A 19,595-nucleotide genomic window follows, 5' to 3' on the forward strand; every position below is an offset into this window, starting at 1 on the left:
AACTTCTCATAATATATTAACCATTTGCTACCTAACCTTAGCAATACTTTAAACATTTAATTATATATAACATGAGTGGTTAAAATATAAAGCAATTTGCTTATAAAAATCCAACCAGTTAAAGAAAAATTATTAACGTTAGAAAGAATAGAAGCAAAATTCAGAGGAGAGGAATAGAGATTGGAAGGAAAGGAAGTGAGTAGAGAAGAGTGGGAGGTCAGAAAGGGCCATGCATTTAATAGGATCGATCATTCAGATACTTGTAAGCTTGGCCACCACAGAAAGAATTGTATACAGTAACAGAAATACCCAATGTGCAGATGGTTTTCACAAAACAGAAAGAGTGCTTCAAGTAATCTTTTGACGAATTACATTCTCTAGAAAATGCTAAGTCCTTTTATAAATATGTTTTTAGTATAACACACAACCATCCTCACTCTCAAATGGAACCATCTGAGAGGAGACTAAGGCTCAAAGAAAAGAGATCATTTTTCTATAGCTCTATCCTATTGTATGACCAGATGCTGCAAGATTTGTATGAAAACTAAAGCTTGCTGTATTTTTACTATTTTATTGAATTAGTCCATGGAACCAGACTAATATACTGGTGGTTATTCCACAGTGACTACTGTGTTAGGATACATTAGAGAAAATGAGATGCTGTATTTTCAAGAGAACTGAAAACGTATAGAGGAACTTGGTAAAAAGAACTTCTTAGGCAGTTATTAAAAAGAGGTTCTTTTGCAGGAGGTCAGAGAAGGTGACCAGAAATGGTCCCTTCTGGCCTTAAAAATCTATGAACTTCCATGTTCTATCTTCATTTTTCCCCTCTACATTGCTCTTTCTGCTGTTACAAGTCACTCTCTGTGGCCCCAGAGAGTTGTTCTGCCAGAACAAGTGAAGTTGTGCAGAATGAAGCATACTGCATTCTGACACAACACAAAGCAAACTGCTTCATTGTTAATTACAGTATTTTTAGCAAACATTTTGTGACAGAGAAGGAAGGAGAATACTTTTTTAATATATTGAAATTTTTCAGAAACAAAGGACAAAGCAAGTAACGCAATGAGTTGTAATTTTTTCAGGTAACTAACCAGTTTATCAAAGTATGACCATCAGTTATACCAGCCATTGACTTACATATCATTCATTCTACATACTCTAGAATTTGGATACAACTGAAGATGATGCAGGACACAGAGACTTATGATAAAGGGAGCGAAAGAAAGGAGGGAATCTTCAAGGTTCTCATCATACTGGCCATGATCTAGGAAATCACGTCTTAACTTTAAATAAATAAATAAAATTAATGGAGATATCCTATCTCCTAGAACTGGAAGGGACCTTGAAAGGTCATTGAGTCCAGCCCCCTGCCTTCACTAGCAGGACCAAGTACTGTTTTTGCCCCAGATCCCTAAGTGGCCCCCTCAAGGATTGAACTCACAACCCTGGGTTTAACAGGCCAATACTCAAACCACTGAGCTATCCCTCCCCCCCTGCACAAGATTAATCCCACTGAAGTGAACAGGTCTACTCACATGCTTAATGTTTAGACTGTGCTTATGTGCTCTGCTAGATCAGGGCCAAAATGCTTAGCACCTTTCAGGATTGAGCTCTTAGAGTTCTAAGCTTGGTTCTGAGCATATTTTATATTGGTGCCCTATAGTGATGACATCAGCAGGAGAGCAGAGAAATTTAAAAACCGTAAAAAAAATCTTTTATGGGAATACCATTTAAAGGGTACTCTCAAACATGGATTATTTTAGAGTAGTCTGTTTTAAAAAGACGCTATAGTGCAGGGGTGAGCAAACTATGGTCCGGGGGCCGCATCCGGGCCTCCAGATGTTTTAATCTGGCCCTTGAGCTCCCGAAAAGCAGCGGCATGTCTTCACTCCAGCTCCTATGCGTAGGGGCAGCCAGGGAGCTCCGCACACTGCCCCCCCGCCCCAAGCGCTGTCCCCACATCTCCCATTGGCCGGGAACCGCAGCCAATGGGAGCAACAGGGGCGGCACCTGCGGACAGGGCACCGCATAGAGTTGCCTGACCGTGCCTCCGCGTAGGAGCCGGAGGAGGGACATGCTGCTGCTTCTGGGATTTGCTTGAGGTAAGCACCACCTGGAGCCTGCACCCCTGACCTCCTCCCGTGCCCCAACCCCCTGCCTCAGGCAGGATCTCCCTCCCGCCCTCTGAACCCCTTGGTCCCAGCCCAGAGCACCCTCCTGCACCCCCAAACCAGAGCCCACACCCCAACCCCCAATTTCATGAGCATTCATGGCCCGCCATACAATTTCCATACCCAGATGTGGCCCTTGGGCCAAAAAGTTTGCCCACCCCTGCTGTAGTGTCCTTTTAATAATGTATCTTTAAAATGTGTAGTAATACCACCTGCACAACTTGTTTTAAATTACAGCTTAGTTATTCACCAGTTATTTCTGTAGCACAGAAGAACAAGAGGTAACTGGTAATTTTTTCCCAATGCTTTTCCAGCTGTTTCAGCACTGTGTTGTTTCAACTCAGTTCAAGAACATGTCCCTGTAGTAAAGAGGATAATTACAAATTACAAGGAACGGTTACTGCATGTAAAAGGACTACTATGCTGCCATAGCAAGACAGACTTAAAATTTATCCAGAAAGCAGATGGAAAGTAACAGGCATGAAAGACTCCAAACACAATGCACAATCCTTCTGAATAACACCAGAGTGTGGCTATTCTAAGAGACGATTTGAAGCTTCTAATTCTAAACAGTTTAGAGGTCTTTCGACAACTGGCAAGAACTCAAACCAACAGCTGTTACTAAAACCAACATCCTTGTCCCTCGCACTCTCTCTAAGAATGAGAATACATTGTACTTTAAAAACAAATAAATGCAACTGGAGTTTCAGGAATCTAGACAGATTTTGTGCTCATTAAAAGGTGAAATATTTTTTTTCATACATTCATAGAAGTTAGAGTTTGGAAAAAAGCCTATTCAATCATCCAATTCATCTCCCTGCAAATGAAGGATTGTTTCCTATGATAGCCTAAATAAAGTCTAAATAGAGAGCTTACAGTGGCACAGCTGTACCGATGCAACTGTGCCGCTGTAAGATCTCTCATGTAGCTGACATGACATCTCTATGCTGATATGAGAGAGCTCTCCCGGCGGTATAGTTAAACCACCCCCAACAAGCAGCAGTAGCTATGCCAGCAGGAGAAGCTCTCCCATCGACAACTCTGTCCACACAGGTGCTTATGTTGGTGTAACTTATGTCGCTCAGGGGTGTGGTTTTTTCAGACCCTTGAAGGACACAAATTATACCAACATACGTGGTAAATAGCCTAAGTGTTATTTTCCCTTTGTAAGTTTCATCACTATCAGTTAGGTGTTATACAGAGCTCTTCATTCCTAGATTGCAAAGCATCTTACAAAGGAGAGTAACTGCCAAAATCCTCACTTTATGGAAAAAGAAAATAAAAGGACATATAGATTAAGTGATCACCCAATGGTCACACAGTAGGTTAATAGCAGAGCCAGGAAAATAATGTAGGTCTCCTTACTTCTAGTTCCCTAACCTACCCACTGGACTACAGTACTTCCTCTAGTGATGGCTCTCCATCTTTGATATTTACAACTTTTAGATAATTGGAGACAGTTACATAGGCACCAACTCCATGGAAAAAAAAATGGTAGGTGCTCAGCACCCACTTACAGCCCTGTGGATCAGTGCCTCCCCCTCCCCCCAGCGCCTCCCGCCAGCTCCACCCATCAGCTCTTCCCCCTCCCTCCCGGCGCCTCCCGCCCACTGCGTATCAGCTGTTTAGCGGCATATGCGGGGGAGGGGGAGAAGTGAGGGCAGGGTGCTTGGGAAAGGGGGCAGAATGTGGCTGAGCAGGGGCAGGAGGAGGTGGGGAAGGGGCTTGGAGGAAGGGATGGAGTGTGGGGGGGTCAGCCCTGGGGCGGAGTGGGGGTCGAGTACCCCCCTGGCATATTAGAAAGTTGGTGCCTCTGGACAGTTATGTCTTTCCTATTTCTCTAGGTCTCTTTGCACTGGAGTAATTTGACTCCAAAATTGGTGGGGGGGGAATGAAGTGAGAAGGTAGGAATATAAATCATCAAGGCCCCATCAATTCTGCATATTTTTCTGCCCTTTTCCATCAATTCCCTTCCTCCTTCCTTCCAAACCTAGCAAATCCTCCAGCCCCACACTCTTTCCGGGTGTCCTTTTGAGGTCCCCTTATCCCTCTTCCCCCCCATGCTCTCTCTGTCTGCCTGCTTCTCTGCTGGAGTTCCCCCCACCTCAATCTGGTTCTCATCTTCCCCCTCAAGTTCCTCCTGGTCCCCCACCTCATATTTCCTACCACCAATCCTCTCCCCAGTATCTTTTCAAGGAACAGCCTTCTTCCTCCGCCCCACCTGCTGAGAGTAAGATTCTCCACCGTCCACAGCAGCCTGGAGGAAAGCAGTCACCTTTTCTCTGATCCTCCTCCTATCCCTCTGCGAGCAGACTAGCTGCCTTGGTGCTGCTGTTCTGAGATGTCTCCAGTGAGCCATGGATTTTCAGTGGTATGGTAAATGTGTTCATAATAGCCTAGCGAAGTCACATCTTCCAAAGCATATGTAAAATTGTTGCCAAAAAAGCAAACATCATTCTGGAATGTATTTGCAGGACTGTTGTAAGCAAGACATGAGAAGTAATTCTTCCGCTCTATTCCACGCTGATTAGGCCTTAACTGGAGTATTGTGTTCAGTTCTGGGCGCCACATTTCAGGAGAGATGTGGGTGAATTGGAGAAAATCCAGAGAAGAGCAACAAAAATAACTAAAGGTCTAGAAAACATGACCTATGAGGGACAATTTAAAAACTGAGTTGGTTTAATATGGAGCAGAGAAGGCAGAGGGGACATGATAACAGGTTTCAGGTACATAATAGGTTGTTACAAGGAGGAGGGAGACCTCTGAGGATAGGACAAGCAACGGGCTTTAACTGCAGCAAGGGCAGTTTAGGTTGGACATTAGGAAAAACTTCCTGTCAGGGTGGTTAAGCACTGGAATAAATTGCCTAGGGAGGTTGTGGAATCTCCGTCATTGGAGATTTTTAAGAGCAGGTTAGACATGGGCATGGTCTAGATAATACTTAATCCTGCCTTGAGTGAACTGAACTAGACCACCTCTGAAGGTCCCTTCCAGTCCTACAATTTTATGAAATTTTCCAAGTAGTACCTTACCTGCTCTTTATCAAATTATTTCTGTAAGTCTTCCTTTCTTACTAACTCTACAACCTTCTAGCTGGGAAAGGAGTGCATGATAGTAGGGTTTGATCAAAATAGTTTGTTACTCTTAGCATCAGGCTTTCATTTTTGATTTCTCATGCTACATCTGTCTGCATGCTAGACAGCCGTGAAACTGGTTCAGATATCCCTAAAGCAATTTTGTTTCTTTTTTAAAAGCTTTTCTTCTTTTTTTTTTTGCTCTTCTATTGAAAGGAATTTTTCTTATCTGCAGCTTCACAAGCTCAGGTTTTTTTTTTGCTCACTTCTTTGGGTCAGATTTGACGGTCCATTGATATCATAAAGGAGGTCAAAACAGTAAATGACATGGGGGGAAACAGGCTCTAGCTGCAATGTGTGTAGGCCTCAAGGCTTTCACCTCAGGTGTTCTCAACCAACCTTCATGGGTCCACAAATCACCTAAGCACAAGCCTAATTAAAAGTATATAAAGAGTGCCTTTGACTTAAATAAATAAATAAAAAAAATAGTGGAATTACTTCAGTGGAATTACTTGTGCTTAAAAGTTTATTATGTTCTTTGGTACCCCTCTGAATCAGGATGATTAAGGGAAAGTTTATGTTTTTATTATTATTTTTGTTTTCTCTTCAAATAGAGATTAGATGATACAGTGGTTTGGGCAATCTTGACATAAAACGTTGTAAAGGAGCAAGGTTGTGTTCCCAGGAATTCCCAGGGAGACTAGCCTAAATGTCATTAGTGGTTTTATAAACAGATTGTGGTGAAAATTTCTCCCTTTTGTAAGTGTAACTGTAAGTGTTGTAAGTTATCAAACAAATAGGAACATCTGATTCTGATCAACTGGCAACATCAATCAAAAGTAAAGTAAAGCAAATGCAATTAATAAAATAATCTATTTCTTTCCAGGTACAATTAAGTAAACAGATGGGTAAATAGTAATAGGACTAGGATGACTACAGTGTTTGCCTTGATTTCCTGAATACTCTGATAGCGTACTTGTTTTCAGACAATGCTGGGATGTATTTATAGAACATTTTATTTCTTGTTCTGTTTTGGTCTATTGCAATATTAATGGATTTTTAAATTGGTAGTATTTCTGCATTTCACTCCACAGTTAAAGAATTTTACTAGGAGTGTTTATATAAGCAAACTGAAAACAAAAGAGCAAGGTTTTTCTTTTTTGTGGCTTAAATCGCTATACTTTCTAAAATGATTTCTTTTCTAATATTACAATGCAAGTATTTTGATTTTCTTGTTGAAGAAAAGGTTTTTTAAAAAGGAATTCTGTTTCCTTGCCATTTCTGAGTCATTAATTTCATTCCTCTACTCATTTATTAAGAGACATTTTCCCTCAGTCCTACTTTTCCTGGTCCATTTGTGAATGCCCCTCAGCTAACATTAACTTATTTCTCTCTCCCCCCCCACCCTTTTTTTTTTTGGCTGCACTTATCTTTCCCCTACAAGCTCTCTTTGACTAAAGTAGTCTTTTTTGTTACCTCATTCTCCCCCAACTCATTGCATTATCATTTACAGTATCAGTTTGTTTGGTTTTTTAAGCCTCTGATCTTTGAATACCCTCTTCACATCCACAACACGTAAAATTTTACACCTGATTTCCAGTCTGAATTTTTTTAGCTTCAACTTCCAGCCGTGAGGCCCTGTTATACCTTTCTCTCCTTGTTTGAAGAGACCACATATTTGTCCCCCAAATAAGTATTTACACACTAATCAAGTCACCCCTTAAACTTCTCTTTGTTAAGCTAAATCAATAGAAATCCTTGAGTCTACCACTATACAAAGGCAGGTTTTCTCATCCCCTTTTTAAATAGTTTTATGGCTCTTCTCTGAACCCTGTCCAATTTTTCAACATCCTTCTCAAATTGTGGGCAGAGTATTCCAGCAGCAGTTGTACCAGGCATAAATTTACAGAATTAAAATACTCTCTCTACTCCTACTGGAGTTATCCCCTTTTATGCATTCAAGAATTACATTAGCCCCTTTGGCACAGGATCACACTGGGAGCTCATTTTTAGCCAATTATTCCATACCACCCCCCAATCTTTTTCAGAGTCACTGCTTCCCAGGATACAGTCTCCCATCCCAAGTATGGCCTACATTCTTTGTTCCCACATGTACACATTTAGCCATATTAAAACACATATTGTTTGCTTGCATCCAGTTTAACCAAGCCATCCGGAGTGCTCTAAATCAGGGGTCTCAAACTCAAACGACCACAAGGGCCAAATGAGGACTAGTACATTGGCCCGAGGGCTGCATTACTGACACCTCCCCCACGCTGCCCTCGGCCCCGCCCCCACTCCACCCCTTCCATGAGGCCCCACCCCCATTCCAACCCCTTCCCCGAAATCCCCACCCCAACTCTGCCCCCTTCCTGTTCCCAGGGGGTGCAGGAAAGGTGTGGGGTGTGGTGGGGGCTCAGGGCAGGGGGTTTGGCTGCAGGAGAGGTTCGGGGGGCGGGCTCCAGCCCGACGCACACTGGGGGCAGGGCAGGCTCCCTGCCTGCCTGTCCCCATGCTGCTCCAGGAAGTGGCTGGAACCTGGGGGAAGAGGGACACAGGGGTCTGTGTGTTGCTGTTGCTTAAGGCACCACCCCCAGCAGCTCCCATTGGCCAGGAATGGGGAACCGTGGCCAATGGGAGCTGCTGGGGGCGCTGCCTGAAACAAGAGCAACACACAGACCCCTGTGCCCCCCTTCCCCACGTTCCGGCCGCTTCCTGGAGCGGCGCGGGGGCAGGACAGGCAGGGAGCCTGCCCTGCCCCCGGTACACGTCGGGCTGGAGCCGCTCTAGGTAAACGTTGGGGGGGGGGGCCACAAGGAGCTTGCAGGCCGCAGAAAACAACCCCGCGGGCCGCATGCGGCCCCAGGGCCGCATGTTTGAGACCCTGGCTCTAAATCAATGAACTGTGCTCATCATTATTTACCACTGTCCTAATTATGCTGTCATCTGCAAACTTTTCAGTGATGATTTTATGTTTTCTTCAGGTCATTAATAAAAATGTTAAATAGGGTTGGGCCAAGAACTGAACCCTGTGTGACCAGATTAGAGAGAAACCATATTAATTTTATTATGTTCTATTTTTTAATTAAAATGCCACACAGTACCTAGTCAAACAGAAGTGTAAGTATATTACATCAGCACTATTAACTTTATCAACCAAAGTTGTAATCTCACACAAAAAATCAAGTTAGTCTGACAGATTCTATTTTCCATAAACCTACGTTGATTGGCATTAGTTATTTTACCCTCCTTTAATTCTTTATTAATCAAGTCCCATATCAGCCACTCCACTATTTTGCCCGGGATCAATATTAGACTGACAGACTTATAATTACTAGGATTCCTCGTTTACCCTTTTTAAAATATTGGCACAACATTAGCTTTCTTCCAGTCTTCTGGAACAACCCCGTATTCCAAGACTTATTGAAAATTAAAATTAACGATCCAAGGAGCTCCTAAAACTGTGATGCAAGTTATCTGGACCTGCTGATTTTAAAATGTCTAATTTTAGTAGCAAAATAAGATGAGTGAAGTATTATCTTTTATTGGACTGACATCTGTTGGTGAGAGAGACAGAAGTTGGTCGAATAAAAGATATTACCTCACTCACTTTGTCTCTAATATCTTGGGACCGACAGGGCTATAACTACACTGTATATAATTTTAGTAACTGCTGTTCAGCAGCCTCCTGAGATACAGGTGGAATGGACCTTGTACAACAATAGTATTTTATTTTTACATTTCTTTTTTAAGAACTGGCAAAAGCGTATGTAAAGGTAATAAAGAGTTACTAAGATTATTGAAAACCAAACTCTTGAATGAAAAATGGAATTTTGACAATCTCTTAAATGTATTTTGAACATTACATATATTTTTGCAACACTGGGCAACCGTACACTGGGTGGGGTCAGACTGAATGAAACAATATAAAGCAGTGGAGGAGAGACTGGAGACCTTAATTCTCTTCCGCAACCCTTCCATTCCTCCTCGTCTGTTAGTCTATAAATGGGACTCTGTCGCTTTTAGCTTGTCTAAGTAATTTTTAACTTGTTCCTTTCCTATTTTAGCTTCAGATCCGACCTCATTTTCACTGGCATTCACTATGTTATACATCCAATTGCTACTAATCTTTTTGGTGAAAACAAAACAAAAAACAAAAAAAAGTCATTTAGCACTTTTGCCATTTCCATATTTTCTATTATTGCCTTTAACTCATGCCTACTCTGTTCTTGGTCTTCCACTTACTTCTAATATATCTGTATTATCATAGTACCTAGGAGTCCTAGTCATGAAGCAGGACCCCATTGTGCTAGACACTGTACAAACAGAGCAGTCCATCCCTGCCCCAAAGAGCTTAAAATCTAAATATATCAGACACAGAATGGGGGAAGGGGTATAGACACATCCTTCAATATCCCCCTCCATACCCAGTCTTTCTCCTGAATGTCTGAGAGACTCATTCTGGCAGGCAGGCAGGCAACTGCAACTGAGCTCAGATTAGGTATTCAAGCTAACAGTCTTCTGATTTATTTGGGAGGGAGCTTAAAGGAAGGTGCATTCAGGATCCTTTTGGGATGCAATTTTCCACGCTTCGTCTCAGATCAAAGACAAATAATTCTGGAAAGATAAATGGGTGAAGTGATTTTGCTCTTTGAGTTAGACAAGCATGAAAAAAGTTTCCCCCTTTGACTATAAACTCTAATTACGCAAAAATGACTGAAGTTTATAATTGCAAACTTTGCATGTCTCTGGACATCTCCTTTGATTAATTCTGAACAAAACTGGTTTAGTAATTTTTAAGGTAAAACGCAGTTAAAATGAAATGTAAGAATTCACCCACTATGTGAATGCAGTAGGTAGCCTATACTGTTGCAACACTGTGCATAATCTACTGGCTGTGCAGTCAGTAACTTACTGCAATAGAGGGCTGGCAGGATAGTAAAACACCTTCCCTTGGCCACAGAGCCCTCCCCAACCTGAGGAAAGGAGTCTTGCTATTCCACACATCTCCTGCTTATTAGGGTACAAGTTACACAACATAAGTGGTTCACATGATGTGTGTTACCTACTACAGTTTATTTGTATAGGTCAAGCTGGAAATTAGTAGGAAAAAGTCTTTACTTGATATAGATGCAACAGAGACAATTATGAATTTTAAAAAAAATGTAATTCTCCTTTAAAGGGATAAATAATTCAGTTTTATTACTGGAGGTTTTACTGGTGGTACATACCAGATGGTACTAGTATTTAGAATAGTGGGAGGATTTTGTTTGTTTTTGCCAATAAGGAAAATTAGAGCAGACAATATTTAGATGGTTCTCTCTCATGATGGGGGTCGGTTCACAAAATTTGCAACTATTGGGATTCTGAGGAGGCATTTAGGGGCTAACAGGGTTTCTTTTCCCCAGTTTTCTGGTGTCTCTTCCCCCACACTTCATTTCAGTAAGCAGCCTGGTCCCCCCTCTTTCTCCAACTATGAAGACTCCCCCCTCCATGAAAAGAGAGAGTGCAGATCCCAAATCCACCATGGCTTCTTTTCCTTAGTCTCTAGAAAGGGTAGCAAAGAAGTGAATTGCTGGTGGGGTTGAAGATGGTGTCCCTAGCCTCTGTTTGTCAGAAGCTGGGAATGGGAGATGGGATGGATCACTTGATGATTACCTGTTCTGTTCATCCCCTCTGAGGCACCTGGCATTGGCCACTGTTGGAAGACAGGATACTGGGCTAGATGGACCTTTGGTCTGACCCAGTATGGCCGTTCTTATGTTGGCTTCACCCCCTCCTCACAAAACTCTTTCCCTCTCCCCATGACATCTTTCCTTTACCTTGATTCTCAACTTCTGGGTGGCAACTCAGAAGTCTTTTATTCCTTCTTCATGCTGAAGCCTTAGGAGGGGACCTGCTGGCCCTACTCCCACATTTTGCTTCTTCAGCGGGCCAACAGTCAGTCCGCTCCTGTTAACAAATGCTACTGGCTGCATCTTTAGGGGAGTGGATGGTTCTTCTGCCTTCCTACCATTCGTTCTCCCTGTTCCCATTTGTATCTATCAGCAGCAGCATTGTGGAAACATGTCAGCTGCATCTAGCCCTAAAATAATCTGTGGTTCCAATGCCCTTGTGCACTGAGATATTAAGAAATCCTGTCCCGTTACCATACCTGCTCAATTTCTCAAAGGATCCTTTTGCCCAACATTGAATTTTAGCTATTATTGGGTTGAAACATCATAACTATTTCACAGCACACAACAATACTACATACATATTTCAGGTAAGAAAACCAAAGTATCCAACTGAAACCTCATGCATAATTTGAGGAATGCAAAATATAATTATCCAAATTGGATTTAACCTAGCACACCCTTTTCCATTAAAAAGAACTGTAAGATTTGTAATGAACACCTAATTTTTCCATCTCACCAAAAGAACTAACTCTTGCAGCATACAGCGTTCCCCTCATACTATTCGAGGGGCACTGGTCAAATACTGACATAAAGGGAAAGTGTCACAAATACTCAACACAGCATAGTGACTTTTTCCTGGGAAAAGTTCCTTTCCTATATAAGTATTGTCCTAGCTCGACCCTCCTTATTTCATTAGATCTGACAAGAATACAATTCAGGGTGCTATGGCTGCAGGCACACAAACACCATTATAATCTGAAATGATGAGCAACGAAAGACAGAAAGAGCACAGGATCATTAAGAGGGAGTTTGGATAATGCTCAACTTCTTTAAAAGAATGTTAGAGTATAGCTGTGGATGTTTAAAAAAAAAGTGTGCTCCTTTGAAGGATACAAACTGCACATCTTAAGAACCCATAACAAAAATCAAAATAATGAAATATAAATTCTTGCATTTCAATTTCATTGAACTAAGGGAGGGATCATTTTTCTTATCTAAATTACAGTGTTCTTGCAATTGTGTAATGCGATAAATCTAAGCAACTCATCTACTGTTTACTATGTATTTTTAATGTTATGTTGGGGAATTTACTGATAACAAATCTTGTGATGGAGAATTTAACACATGCCAACGAATTGCATGTATGAGCCTGTAATACTACTATTATTTATAGTGCAATACAGACTGAAGTCCATACATATTTCAAAGATAGTTTAGAATTTACCTAAAGCTGTTGTCTATGCTGGAAAAATAAGAGTACTCCAGAAGCTAAAGATGTCAGAATGTTTTAACAGATGTAAACTGCAGAGTTGACTTATATTGATCCTATTTAACACTGTCTTATTGGATTTCAAGTGCTTAGAATATCTGTCTGGGTCAAGACTATTGTGACAACCACAGAATGTTAAGGTCTTTAAGATCTACACTGCAATGAAAATGTGCAGTTTAAATCCTCAGAAGACCTTAAACTAACCAGCAGTAAAATCAATGGAAGCTTCCTTTTGATTCTCAGCATTGCAATTAACCTTAACTTAAAACATCTGCAGGAAAATGAAGGGTTTTTTCCCCCTGATAAATTCCCTTTGTCTTTTGAAAGTGATCTGTAGATACACCCGTGTTTTCTATTTTTATTTCCTTGCTACTTAAACTTAAAAGGACGATAGATCTATCAATGGCTATTAGCCAGAATGGGCAGGGATGGTGTCCCTAGCCTCTGTTTGTCAGAAGCTGGGAATGGGCAACTGGGGATGGGATCACTTGATGATTACCTGTTCTGTTCATTCCCTCTGGGGCACCTGGCATTGGCCACTGTTGGAAGACAGGATACTGGGCTAGATGGACCTTTGGTTTGACCCAATATGGCCATTCTTATGTAAAAGCCTGGGTAAAAAGTGAAGTTAGACAAAACAAAAATAAAAAAGATCTAGAGCTGACGATCCTTTGGTCATCTCTGTCTTAAATTTGATTTATGTTTTCTGTCTTCACTAGCTGCTCAAACTAACACTTACGACTTATCCTCATTCTGATTTGGCATCTTTTTAAAAAATTGTAAAATGTCTTCCCTTTTAAATTCAGCACTAGAGATGTTGAGGAATTTTTCTTAACATTTTTTCAACAGCAAATGCGGCTACTGCAAAACTGAAATGTTCAATGGGAAAGTGTCAATTTTGCTGATGTTTCTCAATTTTCTATTGGGAAAAGCAAAACTAAGTATTTTGTTCTGGTTTCGGTCAACCTGATTTGAAATACTTCAGTTTGTTGAACCACATTTGAACATTTTGTTTTGGGCAGGGGTGGCAGGTTTGTAGAAATTTTGGTGGTGCCCAGAAACTCCCCCCCCCGCAAACTCCACCCCCCCACCTGCCTAAGGCTCTGGGAGGGAGTTTGCGTTGGGGGATGAGGTCTGGGGTGCAGGCTCTGGGAGGGAGTTTGGGTGCTGGGTGTAGGCTCCGGAGGCTAGGTCGGAAGTGGATGTGCAGGAGGGGGTGAGGGATGCAGGTTCTGGGAGGGAGCTTGGGGGCCAGAGGGGGTACGGAGGGAGGAGATGCAAGCTCTGGGAGGGAGTTTAGGGATGGGGGGGTGGAGGGAGGGGGTGTAGGCTCTGGGAGGGAGGTTGAGGGCTGAAGGGGGGGGTGCAGGCTCTGAACATTTCAGTTTTGCAGTAGCCGCATTTGCTGTTGAAAAAAATGTTAAGAAAAATTCCTCAACATCTCTAGTGCTGAATTTAAAAGGGAAGACATTTTACAATTTTTTAAAAAGATGCCAAATCAGAATGAGGATAAGTCGTAAGTGTTAGCCACATAGAGGAAACATTTGCAATTGCTGTGGTCTTCACAGTGATGACAGGCTACTGTTAGCATATCTGAACTATACAATAAATTCAGAACCAGGGCATTAAAATAATCTGAGAAGGTGGTGTCTGAAGCAAACCAGACACTTTTCCATCTTTTCCTGCAGCAGCTTCATTTAGTGGAGTGCCACTTTTGGGCTCAGCTAATTAGCATTGACTGGTGGGACAGAACAGTGTGGCAGACCTGGGAATGACCAGCAGTGGCAAAAGAACTACAACAGCAGAACAGATACCTACACGAGAGCTACCCTCAGCATAGAGAAGTGCGTGACCATTGCCATCTGGAAGCTCACAATCCTTGATTGCTACCGGTTCATAGCTAACCAATTTGGTATTGGTAGATCTAACAGTCAGAGCTGTTGTCGTAGAGGTGTGCGCTGCTATCAAGAAGATTCTTTCCCCTCAGGTCATAAGACTGGGCAATACTCAAGCAGATATAGCTAGTTTCCACATTTGGGGGCCCTGATTTGTACTGGGGCCAGGAATGGGACCCATCTGCATATTCAGATACTCTCCTCCCCCACCACCACATATGAAGCCATGGAGTTCAACAACAGAAAGGGGTATTTTTCTACAGTGTGGCAAGACCCAGCTGATCACCACAGAAGGTTCACCAATATTTATGTGGGATGGGCTGGAAAGGTTCATGATACCAGGTTCTTTGGAAAATCTGGACTGTTTTCTCCAATGACAAATGTCAATTTTGCTCCTATTGTATCACTGAACATTGGTGGCATTGCCATTCCATCACCTATTCTGGGAGACTAAGTTTAGCCTCTAATGCCTTAGCTTATGAAACTTCTAATGGAACAGCTGGATAGGAGAAAGGAACTGTAACTAGGCTCTGAGTAATTGCAGAATGACTGGAACATGCATTTGGAAACCTGAAAACTAGATGGAGCATCCTGATAAGAAACATCTTCGTTATGACAGCTGTTCGCTGTGTTTTGTGCAACTATTGTGAAGGCAATGGAGAAAACATTGCAAATGGATGGTGGTGGACAGATCTGGCAAATGTTTTGAGTGGCCTGATTGGAGGCCTCTATGAAATGATGCAACTACTCAAGGGCACAGAGTGAGAGCCAAATTACGCTCATAGTTCAAGTATTGGTGCCATCTGTGAAGAGCATACATGCTTTTGTAGAGGGCATTTATCAGCATTACTGACTGTGCACATTTTCTTGTGTACTTCCTCGTAAAAGGAGTTAATCAGACTTGGTGTGTATGTTATATCACATTTCTTGTTGAGTTTTTAGTGCATATGTGAATGTCATATAATGCTTGTAAACAGGAGCCTTTTTGTGCATGTGTGACTGTTATGACCGTGATGATGCATATTTCAAGGAATGGTGCAAGATTCAGAACCATGAATGTAAACACATTTTCAGTAGCAATGAATACACCAAGTCGAATGTGATAAGCTTGTGAACAGAAAAAATGCAAAACAAAAAACACAACAAAAACTATTCAATTTTCAAAGTTGCTCAAAGCTGGAAGGCTTCAAAGGCCCTGTGCTCCAGGAGTGTTGTTTGCCTCTCTATCATCCACGACAGTTGAGTCTGTGATGTGCTAGCCATTTCCATGCCCTTTCCTCTCTCTCATGCCAATACTATTGTGGGAAAAGAACAAGTTATTGTCCAAGTTATAGTCTCCATGCCAACACTGATAAAGTGTTACTTTTCCATCAGTTTTGGAATTCCATTTCCATTGGCTATTTCCAGTCTTTGTGGGCTTGGAGATGGTAAGATGTTTACTTAGTTTTTCCCCAATGCGTAGGATCCCCTGGGCCTGTGATATGATGGGAGCAGGTGGAGGGTGTCTGTTCTGCCAAGTTGGGAATAGGATGATAAATTCCAGGTAGGCTGTGGGCTAGTTAAAGTGGGTGCAACAATGGCTAGCTAGCAATTGCATGTGCACTTCTGTAGGCTGACCTTATTTGGGAGAATGTTATCCTGAGGCATATCCCCAAAATACAGAAGGATCCTGTTCAAAAAGGTATTGGGCAAAACGGGAAGATATGCTTGCTGCTGTTTGTCAAGATGGTTCCTCCAGGATGGTTTCCACTCCACAGGGTAGGTTTCTGCCTGTGGTTCAGGCTGATCATCCAGCTGTGATCTGAGGTACTCCTGGATCTCCATCACTGTATCTGTTCCAAGGTTCACCAGGTCAATGATGTAGCAGTTGAGGTGGATGGTACCACTGACCTGGAGCATGTAGGTGCCAGGGCCGAAGGTGTCTGGCGATTCAATTTTGCAGGTACTGATGGTAAGTCTGATGGAGACAGGGCCATTCTAGAGGAGTGTATGTCCTGGGCCTCCTTGTCCTTTACAGAGGGATAGCTCAGTGGTTTGAGCATTGGCCTGCTAAACCCAGGGTTGTAAGTTAAATCCTTGAGGGGGCCTTTTAGGGATCTGGGGCACGTACACACACGCACACGCACACACACACCAGTCAGGGACAGTACTTGGTCCTGCTAGTGAAGGCAGGGGACTGGACTTCATGACCTTTCAAGTCCCTTCCAGTTCTAGGAGATAGGTATATATCAATATATTAGTTATGATGGTCTGGGGGGAAAGGAGAGGCTTGGCTTGCTGGAGCTGCACTTCTCCTAGTGCTCCAGGATCCTGGCCCTGACAACTCTGGAGGAAAAATTCTTCACCTTCATGGTACTGAGTTGAGAGGTCAAAGTCTCTAACGCCACAGACTTAGCGGGAAACCATGGCCTTTTGGGAGCCAGCCCCTTATGGAAACCGAGTTCCTCTTCTTTGGAGCTTTCCCTGAGTCCTCCAAAGTCTCCCCTTCTGAAGGGACACCTTGGCCAAGGTCAAAGGGGCACTGGGTCAGTCCAGAGACAGAGGTACAGGAGGTGGAGGTCTTCTGACCTGACTCAGAAGCAGGTCAAAGGGAACACTCCATCATCAGAAATCTCAATTTAATCTCTTGATTCTTCCATGCTCTAGATTTGAGAGGTAGACAGAAGTTACACTTTTGGTAGACATGGGACTCTCCCAAGCAATGGATATACTTAGTGGCCATCACTGACCAGGATAGCCTCCCGACAAGAGAGATAGCATTTGTAACATGCTGAGGTGTGCACACTGGATGGGCTACAGCTCTGTCGCAGGCCAAGGAGAAAGAGAAGAACCTAAGGGCAGTTCACCTAGGCAGCTCTATATATCCTTGGTATGCGGCACGAGGTTGCATAGAGCACATGCGCAGGCTGAATGGACACTGCTAATGGAAAATCTCCAATGAAGGTCTCCAGAGGGGCATGCGCACTTGAAATACAGAACTTATAGGGATGCTACTTGAAGAGGAAGTTCTGATATTTCAGCCTTTCATCCCCATTCAGTACAAAACTATTTCAAAGTACTTGAATTTTCCACAGGACAGAAATGCCTAGCTTTTGCTGAGCTTTAACATTTTTAAAAAGTAAAATATTGTAGTGTTTATTTTAGGGAAAAAGTTGTACATTTCCTCAAAAGATTAGATTTTTCCCCCCACTCATTACATGCCATTTTAGTATTAGCAAAAAATCTTCATTTGAAGTGGTTTTAAAATATATTTCCCAACTAAGCATATATCCCAGTTTCACTACACTCATACAAGCTGTGGAATAGAGCACAGACCCGTTTACATATGACAAAATCATTGACAATAACAGTGAAAAAAAAAAGTTCAATATTTTGCTACAAAGGGAATCTACCTCCAAAGAACAATAATCCATAAAGAAAAATACATGTAAAGAGACATTAGTAAAAATATTTTAAATACATTATTAAAAGATAAAAATAGCTGTTTTGACTATTCCAGTGCAAATCTGTGGAATCTAACTACAGTACATTTGAGAGAGTTTAGGTTATTCGAAAAAAGGGGGAGGGAAGAAAGACTAGTCAAAGCTAAGTAACCGTGTGGAAAGGAGGTTTGATACACAAGCTCTTCTCTCAAATCCCTTTGTATATATCCAATAATTTAAAATGCAATTTACATCAATTCAGTTAAATAAAATGACAATAATTAAGGACAACATGACAAGATGTCAAATATTGAGTGTAAACAAGCCCCATAAACACCCTCAGAAGTGAATTATAACCTAACAATGAACATGCTTAGTGCTTATTAGCAATCCAGCTGAATCATTCCCTTCCCCAACCCCCGCATCAGTATTCAAAATGGCTTTTTAAATGAAATTAGGATAGTCATGCATATCTTTCAGCAGGAATAGCAGCCTAAAACAGATGGATACGAAGTTGCGGGGGGAGGGGGAGAAATCAGGCTTCCTTAGAGCTTTCTTCTATTTTACAATCAATGCAAGTACACAGAAGGTGTAAAAGGTTAAAGTCAATAGTTGGGTGAAGTGGACGCCATGTTAATTTCCCTTGGTATCTCTGGCTTGTTTGCCACAAATCTTCCTCCTTCCCAATATCTCAAGTTCTGATTTCAACAGGTTCTGCACACAAGCAGCTCACTAATCATTTATTTTAATGATTCCTGTCTCAAAATTCAAAGAAAACGAAAATGTAAGGCAAGGCCAGGCACAGGTGAAGCACCATTGAAAGTAACACGTGAGCCAATATGACTATAGTAAAACAGAGACACATATGCTGCATTTTCAAATGCTTTTGTAGCTACATATACACTAACTCCCATTATGAGATAAATAAGCCATTATAAACCCAACAGAAACCTCAGACTGAATAATTCAGTTGGGATTTTTAGGAAGAAACACTTTTTCAAGACTTCAAAGCTGAAAAGCTGTGCTCCATGATATCAGATATTGTGTCAATGGATCTCCACTGAGCTGGCAGGATAGAAATGTTCCAGAAATTAACTTAGAAACAAAGGCAAACTGTGTTTCCAAATAATCACTTACTAAAGTGAGGCTTCAGCAACTTTCACCAGCTAGGGTCATCAAAATCTTAGTTTACGTTTCTGCAGATCCCGGAGATTACCACGGATAACACTGAAAAATCAGAAAAATATTAAAATCAACTTTTATTTTATTTAAAAAATCTAATTAAAATATTTTTTGGAAACTTATGTTTTTTTTAAACACAATCAGAACTTCTAATTTTTTAAAAGCAGTTTCGGAAATGAAAACCCCTCATGAAAACACATGAAATAGCAAAACTTTAAATTAGCGGCGCATCTGTGAATAATGTACGGGTTTACAGCTGACCCTGAAATTCTGCTCCACCAGAATCAGTGCTAAATGTGCATGTTGGGAGGGCTGGGGGTAGGGCTCAGTTCCACTTAGCTTTTCAACCAATCAGCTGGTCAGATGGAGTTATGGAAAGGATCTCATGCAGCTGTGAGCAATGGCTCTACATGGAGGGAGCAGCTAAAAAGAGACTGAAAGAACCAGGGCTACAGCTTCACCTCTCTTCCCAAAACACATACTCCTCCTCAGCCACTGAATATCTGAGGAGGGAGGGCAGCTTTAAACCCAACATTCCCATGTAACGAGCAGTAATTCTGCTCTCCGCCTGCCTCCCCAAGCCTTCAACATTGCAGACTCTGCTATGGAGGTTTAGGTGCTGTCTGAACTATTTTCAGGACAGTAGCAAATGTAAAAGTGGCCCGCATAGTCTCCTTTGAA

The 19,595-nt window shown here is 42.0% G+C and overlaps 1 protein-coding gene across 4 annotated transcripts in view; it reads right to left on the reverse strand.

Annotated features, from left to right (window-relative positions):
• Positions 1 to 19,595, reverse strand: part of WASF3 (WASP family member 3) — a 154,871-nt gene that overhangs the window by 42,404 nt on the left and 92,872 nt on the right. For 2 of the 4 annotated variants that reach the window (XM_034758715.1, XM_034758712.1), the window contains exon 1: positions 18,870 to 18,961. The exons of the other annotated variants lie outside the window; for them this stretch is intronic. The gene's annotated coding sequence lies outside the window, so the exon portion shown is untranslated. Of the gene's footprint in view, positions 1 to 18,869; positions 18,962 to 19,595 lie in introns of those variants that run through there. 4 annotated transcript variants of the gene reach the window in all.

This window comes from Trachemys scripta, chromosome 1 (assembly GCF_013100865.1).
Source record: "Trachemys scripta elegans isolate TJP31775 chromosome 1, CAS_Tse_1.0, whole genome shotgun sequence".
In the NCBI taxonomy this organism is placed as follows: Eukaryota; Metazoa; Chordata; order Testudines; family Emydidae; genus Trachemys; species Trachemys scripta.